Source organism: Poecilia latipinna, unplaced genomic scaffold (assembly GCF_001443285.1).
Source record: "Poecilia latipinna isolate Pla-1442-1.1 unplaced genomic scaffold, P_latipinna-1.0 Scaffold1020, whole genome shotgun sequence".
Lineage (NCBI taxonomy): Eukaryota > Metazoa > Chordata > Actinopteri > Cyprinodontiformes > Poeciliidae > Poecilia > Poecilia latipinna.
Window position 1 is genome coordinate 165,720 of NW_015113636.1, and position 17,786 is coordinate 183,505.

A 17,786-nucleotide genomic window follows, 5' to 3' on the forward strand; every position below is an offset into this window, starting at 1 on the left:
ACTTTGGGGTTTTTTTTTTTTTTTTTTTGGGTTTTTTCCCTCCAAGTTTTTCCTTTTTTTTTTTTTTTTTTTTTTTTTTGCTGTTTCATACACTAATTATGTGTGCAGGCACATTCCACCCGCAAAGGAATGTGTTTACAGTTGACTGGGTGTAGTTTCTGCTGAGTGTCAGTGGGATTATTGCAACATTCTGAGACAACAGAGTTTGCGAAAATCAACGCAAGGGCGTGAACAGGAGGGGCGGGGTGTGACACTGCCGTCAACTGAATCCCACTGTTCAGACACATGCAAGGTCAGACCCTTCAATAAGATAACCATAAAGCTGCTTGCTTGCAGGGGATCAAAAATTTTTTTTGGCCCATTTTTTTTTTTTTTTTTTTTTTTGTTGTCTGGTTTAGTTTTAAATGAGCTGAAAAGAATAAATTCAATTAAGATCTGAAGCAGAGATAATCATTGTGGTTTCTGTAAAGTTCAGTGGGGGGAAAAAAAACCCCCGCAACAAAACAAAGCACTCAAAAGCCCCATGTTCTAACTTGTAATTCTTATTCTGCCAAAGTCTGTTGTGGAACAGAATCTCTGTGCTGAAACTGGTGCTACTCAGTGGTGTTACCTGGTGTTACTCAGGTTTTGTGTGCTTTGGTAAATGATTCACAGGGTGTGGCTCTATGAGCGAGGTAGTGTTCCAACACAGCCAAATCCCATGACAACAGGCCAATATTTACATAATTCCTTGCAAATCAAGTTTGTGCACTAGACTTATTAAAACTTCTGCATGTACTTTTGCCACTAGGTTCCTCACTGCAGCATGAAAAACCGGAACAATATTAGCAACTATAATGTGTTTTGTTGCTTCTATGATCAGTAGCAGATGCTCCACTTTAAGAAGACACGGTAAAATACCGCTGCTAGTTAATGATTACTCCACAGTTCTGGAATAGTTATGTAATTCTTATTGAGTTGTAAATCCTTCGTTTCCAAACCCAAAATAGATCATCGGGACATCACTGGTGACTTTATTTTTATCATTGCATTTGTGCGTCTGGACATGAAAAACAACCAGCTGAAGCTCAAACGAAGCATCACGATTGAAAAAGGAGGCGTTGCAAATGTTTCCAATGTGACAAGGTTGTTTATGCCAAATGGGGCCCTTTTCAAGTACTTCAGAGACAGCTGGTCTAAGGGTATTTAATAGCACAGTAGAACCATTTCTAAGGGTGTACGAGGAGCAGCTACCCCTGGGCAACATTCATGCAAGCGTAGCAAACCTAGTGTTGAAATTTAATTGATGAAGATTGCAGGTTACTGACTGCTTCATGCTTGATATTGTGCAAAATATCTCTATGTAATGAATCACAAAGTGAAGCTGAGAATGTAATTTATAAAGATCATTGATCATGTAATGGTGTTCAAGATGGACAAAGCTGACAAGAAACTAGAAGAAAAAGTGGGACATTCATTAATCTCGAAATAAAACCTTCTCTTGAGTTGATTAAACACAAACCTTGTTTAAATGCATAAATATACGCACATAAAAATATAACCATTTCTCAATTATGTAAGGGTGTAAATGAGATGTAATCATCAAGGGTTTTTTGTTAACCATCCCACAGGGGCTAATTAGGAAAATCTTGGAAACTCACTTAACTAGAAAATGTTAAAAAGGAGCAGTTGACCCAAATATCTGACAAAGCCCTTTTGATTCAGATGCACATCATATTATTTCTGTTTCACTGATAAATCCGGGAGTTTAAGCCATTACTCAGTTTGTTAGCTGCAGTGATTCACACGCTTACATTTAACTTTTGTGCGAGAGTCAGAAATGTTAAGCTGTTAGTGGTGTTCACCTCTGATGAACCCTTGACTCACGGGAATGACAGCGTTGAGACATGAGAACGAAGAATTAATTTGGCGCAATTTATTTACGTGTTTTATTTCTGACAGAGTGTGAAATTTTTCACTTTCGTTCAAACTGAGGATGAGGGAGGAAAGAGTTTCGCACAACGGTGGCAGTACTCACCATCAAGGCTCTCTTTTATCTCGTATTTTTACATGACAAACAAACAAAAAAAATAAAAAAACTGAGCATAAACACTGTAAGGCTTTCAAAAAGTTCTTAGTAATTAAAAATTGAAACATACCTGAACTGTGGTTTATTTATGGGTTATCAAAATCCATTTCCACTTTATACACAGTAAAGCAATAACACTGATAAGCCACATAATTCAATATACCACTTTGTATGTCCATTCTTATCGGGACTGCTTGAGCCATCACGTTGCCTTGCTTCTGTAAAGATGCAATTAATTCCAAGGCAGGAGCGTGAAATTAATTTATTGCTTGTAATTAGTTTTCTTCATACTGTGAAAACAATCTCTCCGCATAGGGTGTGTTCAGTCTCCACCAGAGAGTCTGAAGACACTCAGCTCCATGGGAGTTCAATATGAGGCGCTGCTTTTAGCTGCCAACAAAAAAAAAAAAAAAAAAAACTTGATGGAGCAGAGAAACTTCTCAACAACCCCTGATGACTCTGACTTCAAGAGTTATCATTTTAAGTGGCATGTGTGGAGATGTTTTAGTCCCTAACATCTCATGTGACAGTCATTTTTTTTTTCAAAGTGTGCCAATGGGGAGACTAAAGCAGGTCATGTACATAAGGAATTTAGACTAGTGCGTGAATAATTAAATCGCATACTGTGAGTCTGATTACAAGGCAACTTATTCAAATTACTGCACAGAGTTCCTGAAAAAGGACTAGAACGGTTTGAACGTCCTACATGTATGATTTATCTGCACTTTCCTCAAACATAACTGCCATGCTGCAATTTCTGCAATAGGCACCAGGGGGCACTCTTACCCTCTCACCCGAGTGTTCTATATGCCAGTGGCTGTGAGGAATATTTTTAGAAGGTAGCTGGCTTCAGTGAATATGTTTTTGTCTGTCTGTCGCATGTGTAATCAAACACCTGAAACAGCTTCAGTTAAAGTGTGAAAATCACAACAGCACATCTAAAGGGAGCGGATGTGACAAGATGCTTCAGCATACTTTAAAGTTGCACATGTAAGCTGATTATTATATGCTAAAAAGTTTAATTTAGTAATTTTTCCTTGTGTAACTGGCTCAAGCTTGCCACTGTGTGTGCTTCACATGGGAAGTCATCATGGCTGTAGTGGAGGTGGAAATAATTCAATTTATATTATCTAAGACCAATAAAAAAATGCATACAGAGATAATATGTACAAAATATAATTACCTATAAAACCATGGGGAAGACTGTTAAAAGGGAGTATAATCCACAAAATGGGGCCATTTGTAGAATGTTGTATGAATAATAAAGCAAAACTGAGTGGAAGGCAAAGGTATGGTAAGAAATACAATTACAAGCAACAAGGATAATTCCAACTTTGAGGCGAGTGTGAAAGAAAGTCTGTTAAAAGTTAAAAGCCTGTGAGAAAGGTTCACAATATGTGGATTATAGCTGTAGTCATTGTTTAAAGCTACGGTATGTAACTACAGTTTTAAGAGTTTACATGCTAGGGCTACCTGACATATTTGTGTAATGAAAGTTACATAGGCCAATTGCAACTTTAAGGAGCCACCGATACAACTGCTGACTTTATTGTGTAACTCCTGAACTGTTTTCCTAGGCTAAGTGGGAAAAAAAGTACACTTATTGCAGAAGTGTCCAAAGTTCTTTTCTCATTAAAAATAAACATAACATTTTATTTGAAAGTCAATAAGACAGTGTCTGGAGTAAGTGTGGAAAGCAACTTGAGGTCCACTGTGACATTCAGACATGATTTGTCAACTGCTGCTGTTGATCCAGTGTGTTTTTAAAAAACCCAAAGTCAGTATTTTGATGGCCTAAAGCTTCCTTCTATATATCAAACTAATCATAATAGTGTATGCAGAGAGAACTATAAAAAAACAAAACAAAACAAAAAAAAAAAATAAATAAATAAATAAAAACACTGCCATTTAAACCGTCCTTCTGGTGCTGAGCTTTATGGAGATTGTTTTTAGCAGGACTTGGCACCTGACTCGGCTGCCAAAGCACCCATATCAAGTTTAATAACCAAGGAGTTAATTTGGTTTATGGACACATTTCATATTCTTTTAAATGAGAAAGCAATTTAATGACATTATCTTGAACATGGTATGAGTATTTCCAGTGAAACTATTTTTTTGCGTTACATCTCTGTAACATCTAATTTTGTGCATTAGTTTTTTGTGCATTACTTTCAGAGTATTCGTCTCCTTGAATCAATTATTTCTTTCTCACGTTTATCTCAACCTGTTTTAACAATTTCTTCCTCAAATTTGACAACTTCATACATTTTTTTGTGCATATGCAGCACTGTCTACTGTTGTTCATGTCTGACTTAAAGGGCCATTATTCTATTCACAACTACAGTATTATATAAGTAAAAGACTGTAAGAGAAGAGAAATAGTAGGTTTAATTAAAAAAAAAAAAAACAACTTACATATTAGCACTTCACTTTCTGATAGCTTCTCCTGAGGAATCATTTGGCAGTATGCTTTGCTCCCTCAAACTTTTCTCCAATTAGCAATTCAAGAACTTACCTGTTACTTTGCTGATTATTATTCACACTCAATAGAAGAGTGCATACTTGCATTTTAATTAGAGAAGTCTGTTAGGCACAAACCCTCAAGCATTTATGTACATACTAACTCAAAAGGAATCAACTTCTAAACGCCATACAATGTATTTAATTAATTCATGTTTCTGGTTAAATCAATATTTGCTAACTGCAGAATACCTACTCATGTACTAAATATGATTTTTCTATTGATTCTCATATTTTGCATGAGACATAATCACAGATTTTATTCAATGAAGGGAAATTAACAAATATCTTTAAATTTAAAGGCCTAATTAGTTAATAAACATCGAAATATAATCATGCATCTGATGAAAAAGCATACAGCTTTGTAAAGATTTGTAAAACGTCTTTGTCGTTTATGACATGAAATCTTTGAGATAAGAACTGTTTTAATAAATATGCATATTTTAGAGCTTGATCTGTGTTCTATTCTATTCTATTCTATTCTATTCTATTCTATTCTATTCTATTCTATTCTATGAGCTATATTCTTTGGTCCAGAAATTTCTGTTTTGGGATTTTCCAAACAAAGACGATGTTAGTTAAGCAGAGCCTACTGAAAACCTTTCTATTCACTTAAAGGAAGATCACTTCCTTTAAGAAATGTTCTTCAAACCAGCACAATCACACCCTTTAGGACTGTAGATATTTGGAAGCTCTTTGGAACAAAACGCTCACCAAAGATTTTTGGAGGTTTTAGGTTCACATGCAGCTGCATTTAATACGTAAAAAGTCACCAGCTTTCATCAAACTTATACCTTTCTTACAGCAATGCATGAGAGAGGTAGCATCATGCTATGAGGAAACATCATGGTAAGTAACTAATACTTTGCAGAAGCCGTAATTGTAATTGTAGGAGTCAAATACATAGAGAGGTCTTTGTACCATAATATTTGTAAACCAGAGCATGCGCATTTTGGTTTGGGAAAGAGTCACAAATATTCTCGCTGCCTTATCCAAAAGCTCAGATTTAAAATCCCACATAGCATCAGAGGAGCGACCTGAGGATGACATTTCATAGATTCTTCACTTATAATCTGATGAAACTTGACAGGACCTGCCAGAAAGAATTGGATGAATTGTAATAAATATCAGGTGTGCAAAGCCTGCAGAGACGTACCATGAAACTGAAGCTGCAATAACTGCCAATCCTGTGAAAAGTTTTTTTTTCTTTTTTTTTTCTAAGCTAATGCTTATAATTGATTTAAGTGTGTATGTGTGTGTGTGTGTGTTCATATTAAATAAGGAATCATAGTCAAGTGATGTATTCACATAAGACAAAAAGCAAAACATATAAAGACTGCATCAGAAATTACAATATATATGGCTTTCTTCTTATTCTTGAAGTCAAAAATATTCCATTGAAGGACCAAACAGATGGATTTATCACACTCATGCCTCCTCATCAAGTGTTCACCACAGTAACAGTCGGGTGAAGGACAAAGCGCTTACACTCATTACTGTGTCAAATGATTGGCTGAAGGTTCCTGCTCCTGATGCCATTCAGCTGCGCAGTTCCACCTCTGACCTACATCAAAAGCCTGTTAAGGTGTGTGGTAGAGATATCCGTTTGTGTTTGTCTTTATTGAACAGAGGTAGTGAAGTGCAATAAACTGGAGGTCAGAGAGCAACGGCAAGACATAGAAATATATATATATGAATTTGCAGTTCCTGTTCATTCAGCTGAGGCTTACATTCCTCACTATAAGTTCAGTAGTTTGTCTGTGAGTGCCGGGAGAAAAATCTTTATATTTTCTACTTTCTTGATGTTTTCGGGTGCAGCGGCTTGCAACTTTTTTTTAATATATTTTCATGCTGCAGGCAAGTACAAGTATTCCAATAAATACACTATACACATAAACTTGATTGATTGACTGATTGATTGAATTGTGAGACTGGAGGAAAACAATGCATGGTTTCAAAAGATTTTTAAAAGTAAAAATCTGAAAAGTGTGGCACACATTTGTTTTCAGTTCTATGGCTGCAGCCATAGCCGGCAGTCTTTTGGGGGAAGTTTTTACTTGTTTTACACATCTGGGGGTTAAGATATGTGAATAGCCACAACAAAACCAGGGACAAGTCTTAGGCGTCTTGAGTTATTTACAGATTCTGTCCTTTTCCAATGACAAAGCAAAATCGAACAACCACTAAAATCTGATGCTACTCCGCTTCTAACAGTTGGCTACATTTGTTATATTTTCAGCTGGTGCCGTTCGCTTTCACATTGCACTATGTCAAGTGAAACAAACCCTATGAAAAACTTCCTTACCACCTCGCCTGTGATGGCACTGCACGAGAAAGCACTGACGGAAACAACACAATAACCTCTGAAGAAGACACTGATGTCAACTTCTTTCTTGTTAGAGTTCTTGTTGTCGTTGAACTTGTGCATTTGTTTTAGTTGTATTTACTCAAAGGGCCCTGTACTATACCCTGCCTCTTTGTTTGTCTCCGGTCCACTTGGCGTTAAATATGCACATCTAACTGGACTTTTTAGGTAAACAATCTGGAGTTTGATCAAAGCGGACTAAACAGTGCTGGTGTGAATGCAGCCAAAGTGTGTTGGGTTTCTCCTTGGCACTCCGACAACCGTTCTAAGTGATACACTGCTGGACCTGGAAAAAGATGAAATGAAATAAGATAAAGAGCTACCCATTTTGGTGTTCAGCATGTCTATGAAAGTGCAAAGCAAGTTCAGACCATTTACACATTCTATCACGACCTAAACAATTTCATCGTAGCTCAAGATTTATGTTAATACCCATCGTACTGATGACATTTTAACCTCTGTCTAAACGTTAAGTCTAACTCTGACTAGGTTTCCCATCCCTGCTGAAAAAGTCCATCCCTTCAGCATGATGCTGCCACCACCAAGTGTTTATGATGGGCATGGAGAGTTTTTATCTGTGAACAACATCTCTACTAAACAACACACCGCTGGACTCTTAATATTGGTTATTCAACTTCTGATGGCAATGGATTTAATTTAGGGGTGTGCGAGTAGTGGTGGATGAATACTTATAATTACACCTTTTTGGAAAACAATGTGTCATTTTCTTTTCACTTTGCAGCAATGGACATAATTTCTGTATGTTAGTCTTTCACATAAAATCCCAATAAAACACATTGTAGTTTGTTTTTTCTGAATGTGGCATAATATGAAAAAGCTTGAATGCAATTAATATTTTTGCAAGTTGCTGTGTATGAGTTGCACAGTTCAGAATCCTCTTTCTTAAATAATAATAAAAAAAATCATACTAGAAAAAAAAAAGTTTTGTGGAAAATAGCAACAATCTCACCACTAGTGAAAAAATAAACTCTAAGCAGAAAGAGAATTGAGATGTTCCCTATTACCAGCCCATTTGCCTGAATATATTTACAGTATTTGATAAAAAACTGAAAATGGGGAACATCATGGAGAGATGTTTTCTCCCCAATGTTATTATAATCAAAGTGAGCCCTCTGCAAAGCCTCACTGTCATGTTTTACTAACTCCTAGAATTTAACAGCACAACTGCGGGGATTTAGCAAGTGAACATGCAGAGATCAGCTGAATGTCAGTTGCTTTAGTTGAAAGATAAGATAGAAATGGTTAGGCAGGCTGAGCAGGTGAGGATAAACAGATAGATTAGGAGTATAAAGAAGAGAGGCAGAGTGCCTGACATGAACTCAAAAAGATGTGATGCCATTCAGACATAGGTGTTTGGAAGTTGATATTGGGGGTCTGTTAAGCGTTAAGCCAGCGCACAGATGGAGGCAAAGCCAACTCTTAGTGTGTAACCCCCTGTGGTGAAGATCTATAAGACTGATCAGACCACCGTCTGTGTGAGCGGCTGCCTTCGTCTCATTGCCCGTTTCTTGGCTGGTTTCAGAAGGAGACTTCAGCTGACTACAAAACATATTCTCACTCAGGGGTTATGCCCTGATAACCACACAGTCTTAGTGTGGAATTTAATTGGCCCACAGCGCATTTTACTTCTGGGAATGTTTTGACACCTACAGTGTCAAAACAACACCAGCTAAAGGTTGAAGCTTGAGATATACACGGCGCAGCCAAATCTTAGCCCCCTTAAACCTCTGAGCTCAATGGCCATAACAAGAAAATGTACATGTTGATACGGATGCTTAAAAGTTTTTAAGCCTTGAGAAACCATTGGAATTTCAAACAGGAGTAAGAGGACTGAGCAAGATGTAACAGTCTTCCATTTTCTGAAACACACACAATGATCATTTATAAGTTCCAGTAAAAAAATAAAAAAATAAATAAATAAAATAAAAAAATACAACACAGAACTGCAAACACTGCATGGTATAAGAGGACATATAGGGATATAACTTCATTATTGTTGAGTAAATGTATCCCCACTACTGTCAGAAAATTCAATACTGCACTGAAAAAAAAGAAAAAAAAAAAAGTCTGCTAAGCTCTGTGACCACTTTCTTGTGCTTCTACACAAAAGCCTGGAGATGAAAACTAAACCAAGACCCCATACATGGCAATTCCTTTTCATGTTCTGAAACTGAGTTCAAAAGATTTCTTTTATATTGGGTAACACTGACGCTAAGGGTGTATAATTTATTGATTTGCTGTCAGGCTTGGATCAACTGCATCCAATCAAATGCCTCTGTGCGTACCAAAACAGTCATCTGACATCAAGCAGAGCCCAAAACCCCCAGCAAATATTGCTGTGTGTTGTGAAAACCACATGGGGTGACCACATATTTCATGCAGCTGGCTCAGTTTAAGTGGAATCTGACAAATCTGCTCTGCTCCGTTGAGTTCACTTGGCACACATCTTCTCTCAATTGGCAGCCAAGTGACCAGAATATGCAAAGATCTGACGCAACTGAGTTTGTTAATCAGATAATCAACAGAAAGAAATCAGAAATCACAGCACTGAGCAACAAACTTTCCTGCCTGTGCTCTGTTCCGGTTTTAAGGAATTGGAAATCAGTCGGTATGCAAAGTTTTAGAAAACACAAGCAATGTGGATCACATATTTCACACAGCTCAGTCTTCTCGTACATTCTAATGTATCAGCTAAGTGGAGCTTTTATGACCACTGTAAAAAACTGCATTTGAAAACCAAAGTAAAGATTTAAAAGTGTGTTGCATGAACAAATGAAAGACCGCTTTTGAAGCAAAGTCATTAGGGTTTACTGTGCACGCCTTGGGACAATAATGGTTTTGTTTAAAGCTTTTTGCGTTCTGTGAAAGTGGTTAGGTTGCTCTGACTCAAAAAGTGTGGAAAACACCTTTTGCATATTTTTCACTCACCTGGCTGGATTTCGGAAGAGATGCTATAAGCCCTCAAAGAAGCCGTTCTAAAATTAGTTTAACACCTTACACATGATGACTTTACCATAATAAAAACATGATGGTGGGCAGCATAAGACTGTGGAGATACTTTCGTTAGCAGGGACAGAGAAGCTGTACGAACTAAGCTGCAAGATGGATGGGGTAAATACATGGCAATCCCAAAAGAAATCATTTTGGAAGCTGGAAGAAATGTGAAGGAGGAGCACAAATCTGACTGAGCTTAAGCTATTTTGCAAAGAACAGGCAAATTTTGATACAAATATTGTGTGCGTGTTCTGCATTAGCTCCGGTCCAGGCAGCCATTTTGCATCCACGGTTTCTTCAAAGATGGACTTTTTTTTACTCGGCAATCGACAACAAGACATTCACTCCCAAATGCACATAAAATATATGTAAAGTGACACCAAAGAAAACAAAAAAAAAAAAAAAAGGATTATGTGCTTATTGTAAAGAACTATCGTTTTTACCAAAGATTTGGACAAAGAAACAACTAGAAATAACTTAGAAAGTTACTTTTCAGGAGTGTTAGCACTATAATTCAAAGTGAGGTTAAATCTAATTATCTTTCTTAAAATATCCAGGTTTTTGTCTAATTTGTAACAACAATTTATTTTTCACATGGGACTTTATTTTAAGATTTTTATAACATGAATATGTTTTCAGTTTTCTTTTGTTGTTTAGCAAGAATGCAATATTTCCAGAAATCCTTGTAGTCTGATCTGTTAAGACCAACATGTCAGCCAGATGGTTTGTTAACTGTACCTGCTTGCTTCTAAAAACATTTCATGAAAAACTGTACAGATGGTTCAGTTGGGCATGTGGTAATAAGGGTGGTAGTAGCTATTCTTGCTCTGTCTAAAGTGTGCCTGCAGTAAACGAAAGCACCACAGATACAAACATTTGGGAATATACAGGTCTTTCAAATGCAGTCCTAGTTTATTTTTTTGATGCCCATTTTAATCTCTCCCACACACTGAAAAAAAAAAACCTTATCTCCGTCTCTCGTTGAATGTCAGGCCAACATCCCAAAAAAACAACCTGTCAAATGTTAGTGGCAGCTGAGGAATAATAAAGGAGGAAAAATCGATGCGTGTACACTTGGCAGTCAGTCCTTTCCTTTAACCTTTCCTCCTTTCTACCAAGAAGTCAAATCAAAGCCATCAGCAATTAGTTGCATTAATTCAATTGAATAATGTAAAATGTGGTACTTAAATATGCAAGACCTCTGTTTCCTTCTTAGTACCAGAAAACTATATTTGGACAAATCATTTATTGTAAATACAAAATGTTTTTTTTTTTTTTTTTTTTTTTAAAACAGCTGAGTCATATGCAGTAGAGCACAATAACAAACAGCAAAATCAATAATTTTGACAAAACTAGCCTCTTAATGTGAAGATTTTGAGATATTCTTTAGAAATAAGGTATTTTTTTTTTTAAAGACCTTACAATTCTGTCCACGCAGGGACTTTTTCTATTATGTCCACTGCAACTAATTGGTGCAGGCTGAGGATACTCACCATGCATCTTGTGAATGCAGGCTACCTGAAGAGACTGACCTTAGAAGGGTCACTGTCCAGTATGATTAATGTCTCTTTTATGGATTAAATGCAATAACCAGGTGCCTTTGATTAATTACTAACATGGCCAACAGCAAATTGCTTCTAAAAATGACGCAGGTCGTGAAATAGTTTCCCCTGAACTTTATGCCCTCCTCCTCGATTACAAAACAAAGCATTTTATGTTGTCTTGGACCTTCATTTTTGAATTGTTTTCTGTTTCATTTATTAGGAAAATTCCTGTGTTAGCTTTTATTTTTCATTAGTGTTTTTTTTTTTTATCTTTTGGGCTGCACAGTGGTGTAGTTGGTAGCACTGTTGCTGTGCAGCAAGAAGGTCTTGAGTTCAAATTCTGCCCTGGGGTCATCCTGTATGGAGTATGTTCTCTCTGTGCATGTGTGGGTTCTCTCCGGGTACTCCGACTTGCTCCCACTGTCTAAAAACATTGCTGTTATGTTAAGTGGTATGTCAACATTTTTCTTATGTGTACGTGTGTGTGAGCTATGAGTGGTTAAAATGACTGGAAATCTGCTGCATAAGTTCAGTCCATTTTCCATTTTTTTTGTTTTTTTTTTTGTTTTAGAAAAATCTGTCATATTTTGACTGTTAAAGACTTTCAGGATCATTTTCGAAATGCTGGACAACATGAAATGAAAAATAAGAATGTGTCATCAAGAAGATGAAGGAAAAGCAAAAACATTTAAATTTGTCTGTTTCTGAACTCATTACCGTAAAAATACTGAGATTCATTAAAGGAAACCAAACTCTAACCCACTATCCCTTATACTATACCCTTCTACAATTTGAGTAGCTAGATTTTCTGTACACACATATAAAATCCATATTTTAATAACCAGTAACTGGCTCAGTACAGTATCAGTATGCAATTTCCTTATTGTTACCTAAACAGAGTAATTACAGAAAATGCTTTCAAAGTATGACATAGAATTCAGCCATTTACGTTATTTAAAAGCTGAACCTCGTTGAGATAAAATAGCAGAGGCGACTCTAAGTAATCAGTCAGAGCAAGAAAATTTTTTTTATGCACAAACTCAAATTCTCAGACTACAATATTGAAACAAATGACAGTATGTTGTGAATACTCCAACTGATATTTAACATAATAAAATTCCTCTGAATGGTACATGCCACCCTCCAAAATTCAGTGCTGTGGAGAAAAAACACCTCCATGGCAACCACGCTTTGAGAAATCACACATCCATTTATCAAACCGTACTTTGTTTAACACATGGTTTTAATATTATGGAGCAGTGTGTGAATGAAAACCGTGGCATAAATTCTTATCCGCACGCAAATGAAAAGAAAAATATGCTCTGGACACGAAAGGGAATTGTTTCCTCACAATTGGCTCCTCTCAATTTTTTTCACAACTGAACACAAAAGTTTTAGGTATCACAGTGCTTGTATTTGGATTTCCAATTAATCTGTTTACTTTTATCTGTGTTTTGCCTTAAACCGGACTTTCTTTGAAGTGAGGGTCATATGAATAAACTAAGTGGAAATGTATTCAGCTAGATAAGGGACTCATCTGTTAACACATACCAATTAAAAATTATGAAACCGCTACTTAATAATTTCTTATCTTATTATAGCACCTTTTGTAAAGTCAGTGATTTTTTTCCTTTTTTTTTTTTTTTTTTTTTAATAAAAATCCACAAAGTATCAAAATTAATTTTGGCCACAGAGTAATTTAGCTCAATATATCATTTTAAATGAATATAAATGATAACTCAGTTTCTCTGAAGTCTCAGGCGTACAGCAGTGGCAACATGAGGTGAGTTGCTTTATAGGCTGAAAGTCGTAGTAACAATAGAGAGCGGGGCAAATGAAGGTTGCTTGTAATTACACCCACCCTCAGGCCTAATTAGGTCAGCCCTTACTGTAAGTGAGTACTGTGTGATAATGTGCATGTTTAAGTTGTTTGTTTGAATTCTCTCCCCTCACAGAGCAGACGGTCAAGATCAAGAATCACAAGAGCCAAATTAATCTACAGTATAATGCCTCTTCTGACAGATCATCTGAGAGCCAATTTGGAACAGTATGTTTGTATTATTGCATGCAATTAGTGTGTTGTCATGAAAAAGAAAAAAAAAAAAAACACTTGTTGGCAATCAAATGTGTGCTAAAAGACAAGCTGCACCTTCTTTTCAACCAGCATGTGCCCAACATAAAGACTGGCAATTACACCAAGTGCTTAGCAACAGACTACTTGGCAGTAGTTGACAAATTTTTTCTTATTACAAAAGATGAGAGTTATGTGTGAGCAAGACAGTGGTAAAGTAAATGAATAAAAAAACAAACAAACATGTAATACAGACGAGTATATAAACAGTAAAACATGAAGAAAAAAGGTATTGTTGTCAATGTTACATTTTATTTAATGCAGTTGTGTTTTCAGAATTTGGAAATGTTTTTGGAAATGCATGAATTCACCCAAACATCGACAGAGTTCTTCTTCACAGTCCTGGGTCACTCAAACACAAAACGGTCAGTCATGGAGAGTGTGGGTTTTGATCTGCTCCATTCCAAGGTTTGTTGCTGCCTAATTTTCTGACAGCAACAAATTATAAATTTTTCACTTACCCCAGCATTCCTTTCTCTTCTAAGCAGTGTCCTCTCAACCGGCGGTCAAGAGGACAGGATGTGCCACCTATCAGCCTCTGACATTAGTCTAATCAAAGTTTCCCACACTCCTCACTTTCAGCTGCAAGATGTTTGAGGGGGTTTCTTGCTTTGACAGCCCATTACAAGTCACCCCCCCAGCATATCAATGAGATCAAGATCTGGGCTTTGATAAAGTCCATGGCTTTCCATTTCTCAGTTTTCAGATGGTCGTTGGTGGATTTGCTAATATGTTGTGGGTCACTGCCAATTTGCAGGTTTCACTTCTGCTCAATGTTTTTTTTATTTTATTTTACAGGTAGTGTCAAATTGTTTTCAAGTAGCCTCTGAAAACAATTCAGAGCCACAGTAATAGTGACAGTAACACACAACTGTCAGCCGTGGACGATTCAGGCCCTGCAAAGAATCTCCAAACCATCACATTTATCCCTCCATGCTCCACAGCAGTTAGTTTAGTTTTAGTTTTTCCTCTTGAAATGCTTTATTAGGTGGGAAGTGGCTGTTCTCTGCCACTTCCCATGGTGTTTAATCTCACTTTAACATATACATTTGAGAGTATAAACTGCACAAAACATCTCCAAAATGCTGAGCAATGACATTTTAATCATGTGTCCCTTTTGCGATACGCTTCTATGTAATTTTAGTCATTTTATTCAATGTGTGTGACATATTTTGTCTTTCTAATGCCATAAATGTGCAGTGAAAATACACAGGTTAGGCAGAAAAATACCATGCCACCACTGATAGGGGGCAGTGCTGAGCTCCATAGCTACAATGGGTAAGAGATGCACATTGCTGTGTACCCCTTCTTTTTCTGGCTAGAAAGTACTGACTTGTAAAAATGAAGGCAAACAATCTTTTCAACATGTGACAAAGATATATATTTGGAAAATCACAACTAAAAGCATCTAAGTTTTGGATTTGTTTGTATGTACAGACCTCCAGAGCGGTCAGTGCCTCCCCGGTCAGGAACTTCACCACACATCACTGCTGTACACAGACACTGTCATCACTGAAAAAAATTGTTTAAGTTACTCATTAAATCATGCTGAATTTATTCCAAGGTGACATTCATGTCCACAGTCCACATGTTTTGCTGTTTTTTTTTCCTTACCGCTTTCATTATTCATTGTCATTTTAAACCGTCAACCTTTTGTCCTGTGCTCTCCGACTCTGTGCCCTTGTACTCGCCGTTTCTGTCTCCATTATTGCCATGCATGGCTGTTTGCTGCGTTAAAAAAAAAAGAAGAGAGAAACGCTAATGATGTTGGCCTGAGCTCAAAGCTAATTAAAATTCTATAAATATGGTAGAGGTAGGTGGGGGTGATGGATGCAGTGTGTCAGGAGTCTGGTGAGCAGGGAGGTGCACGGAGATGTCCGGACAATCAATACCAGCACACCGAATGCATGACACTGCATATGCATTTAATGAACCAACAGGTTTATCTGTTAATTACACGCCAGGACACACCTTCGCATTCTTCACACTGTGCTAAATCTCTCTGTGCTGCCCAGATAATGGCTAGCTATTTCACACAACAAATCTGCAAATGGTGAGCACATTTCTCTATTTTTACCTGCTCACTTTATCTCATCCCCTCCCGAATGTGCTTTCATTTATTGCAGGTAATTCTCCTTGCACACTCGACTCTATATTGCCTAATGCAATACATTTATTATCCTTTTTTTTCCCCCTTTGACAAAATACTTTAGAGGAACATCTGCTTATTCTCCACAAGCATTATGTCTGGGAATATTCCAGCATTTTTGAGTTTGCTAGGACGATTGTGCGGATCAGTCGGGTGTGGGTCAACTGTTTAAACACACAACATTGCAAAATCAACAAATAAGGCTCTCACGTTGAAGCAAAGCTGGAATTCCATTTCAACAACTGACACATATATTTTTGTTATTTTACTCCCCACTGTCCAAACTCTATTAAAAGGTGGTACTTATAAAATAAATAACGCCTGTGTAGTTATTTTTACCCACCTCCACTGACAGTGAGAAGGAATGGAATCCATCAGTGTTTACGTGGCAACCTGCTGTTTCTTCTGTTCAGGAATGTGTTATTACAGTTAACGCCTTTATAAACTGCATAGCTATACTTTAACATCCTAACAGACGATGTAAGCAGAAATTTATTTTGAGGAGTAAGCTTTGAATATCACTTTGTGCAAGAAATCTTTTGTGGGGTGAAATGATATTAAGCAAACAGTGCAATAAAGCAAGGGGGAATAGAAGCCTAATGCAATGTTGAAGTACTCTCTTCGTTTTTTTACTTGGTGTAGTGAGCCTTTGTATGTAACCTTTTAGGTATTACAAGTGCAAGTCCTAAGTATGAACACAAGCTTATATATGTTACTAATAGGTAAAAATAGTTGCAGCTTTTAGATGCATCAGTCAAGGTTGCGCACACTTTTCTTTTCTTTGCCAGACTTTACTCTATCCTGTCATCAATTATTGATAGAAACCTGTAAAGCTATGGGTTCTTCTCCACAATACTGGCCAGTGTTGTGATCGACATGAAAGCAGCTCTGTGGGAATGTTTGCCACTGCTTTTGAGTTACACTAACAGTTTGAATGTAAGTTTCCTTATATTGGAAACTAGTATTGTTTAAACAAATATACATTAAGCCGTTTTGAAAATAGATGTCCAGGTCTGTAAAAGTATTGTAGACTTGCACCTCGATCTAATACAAACACTGGCTCAGTAACGTCCAAGAACCACTCTTCCTTTAGGAAATATGACATAAACAGAGCAGAACACCTAGCATATAATTATACGAGCAGCCGCAGACGTAATGTAGAGTCGATTCACGTAAACCATCCTGTGCTAATTTATGAGAACCAAATTGTCTGGGTTCCTATAATTCCTCCATTTGCCCATCCTAACTTCATGACTATTAAATGTTAAAATGCTTCATCCCATTTCTTTGTTTCAAAAAGACCATTTTGCGTCAAAAAAAAAACAAAAAAACAAACAAAAAAAACCTTTGTGGTGTCATTCCTGTAGTGATAATTGGTTATCGCTCTCTATTGTATGCCCTCCAGAGTTCCACACAGAAAGTTAGCAGACATACATTTATATGAAATCTCAGCGTTGTGGCCATCAGCTATGGAATTTTGTTGACATCTCTAAAAACTCTGTTGCAACCTTGCTTGGCTGGAGATAAAATTGTGAATTTTACTGTAACAGATGCATTACTAACACAATGCGATGGTGGAGCAGTGTTTACCAGAGGCAGTCTATCTTTCAATACTGCACCAAGAAAAAGCAGATACTCAATAGTTTATTAGTTTGATAGGTGTGTTACTCTGAAAATGCAGAGAACCCATTTTGAATATGTCTGTCAAATAAAATGTAAAAAACACAAACAAAAAAACAAACAGCATTAGAAAGCAGAATGTCTTGTGAGTGGTTGGAATGAAGTTAAAAGTTTAAGACTCAACCCTTTAAAAACAGTGTTTAAATTGACAAGCAGAACAGTTCATAGTACAACCTGACTGTAGATTAAATTTCAAAAAGTGAAAGTTGTAAAGTGGAAAGCATAAAAACGGAGACTTTCTGACCAGGGATCTGGTGCTCTCGATAAGTTGCAATTGTTAGAGCAAGTCTTTCAACATATCTTTCCCTGCTTGC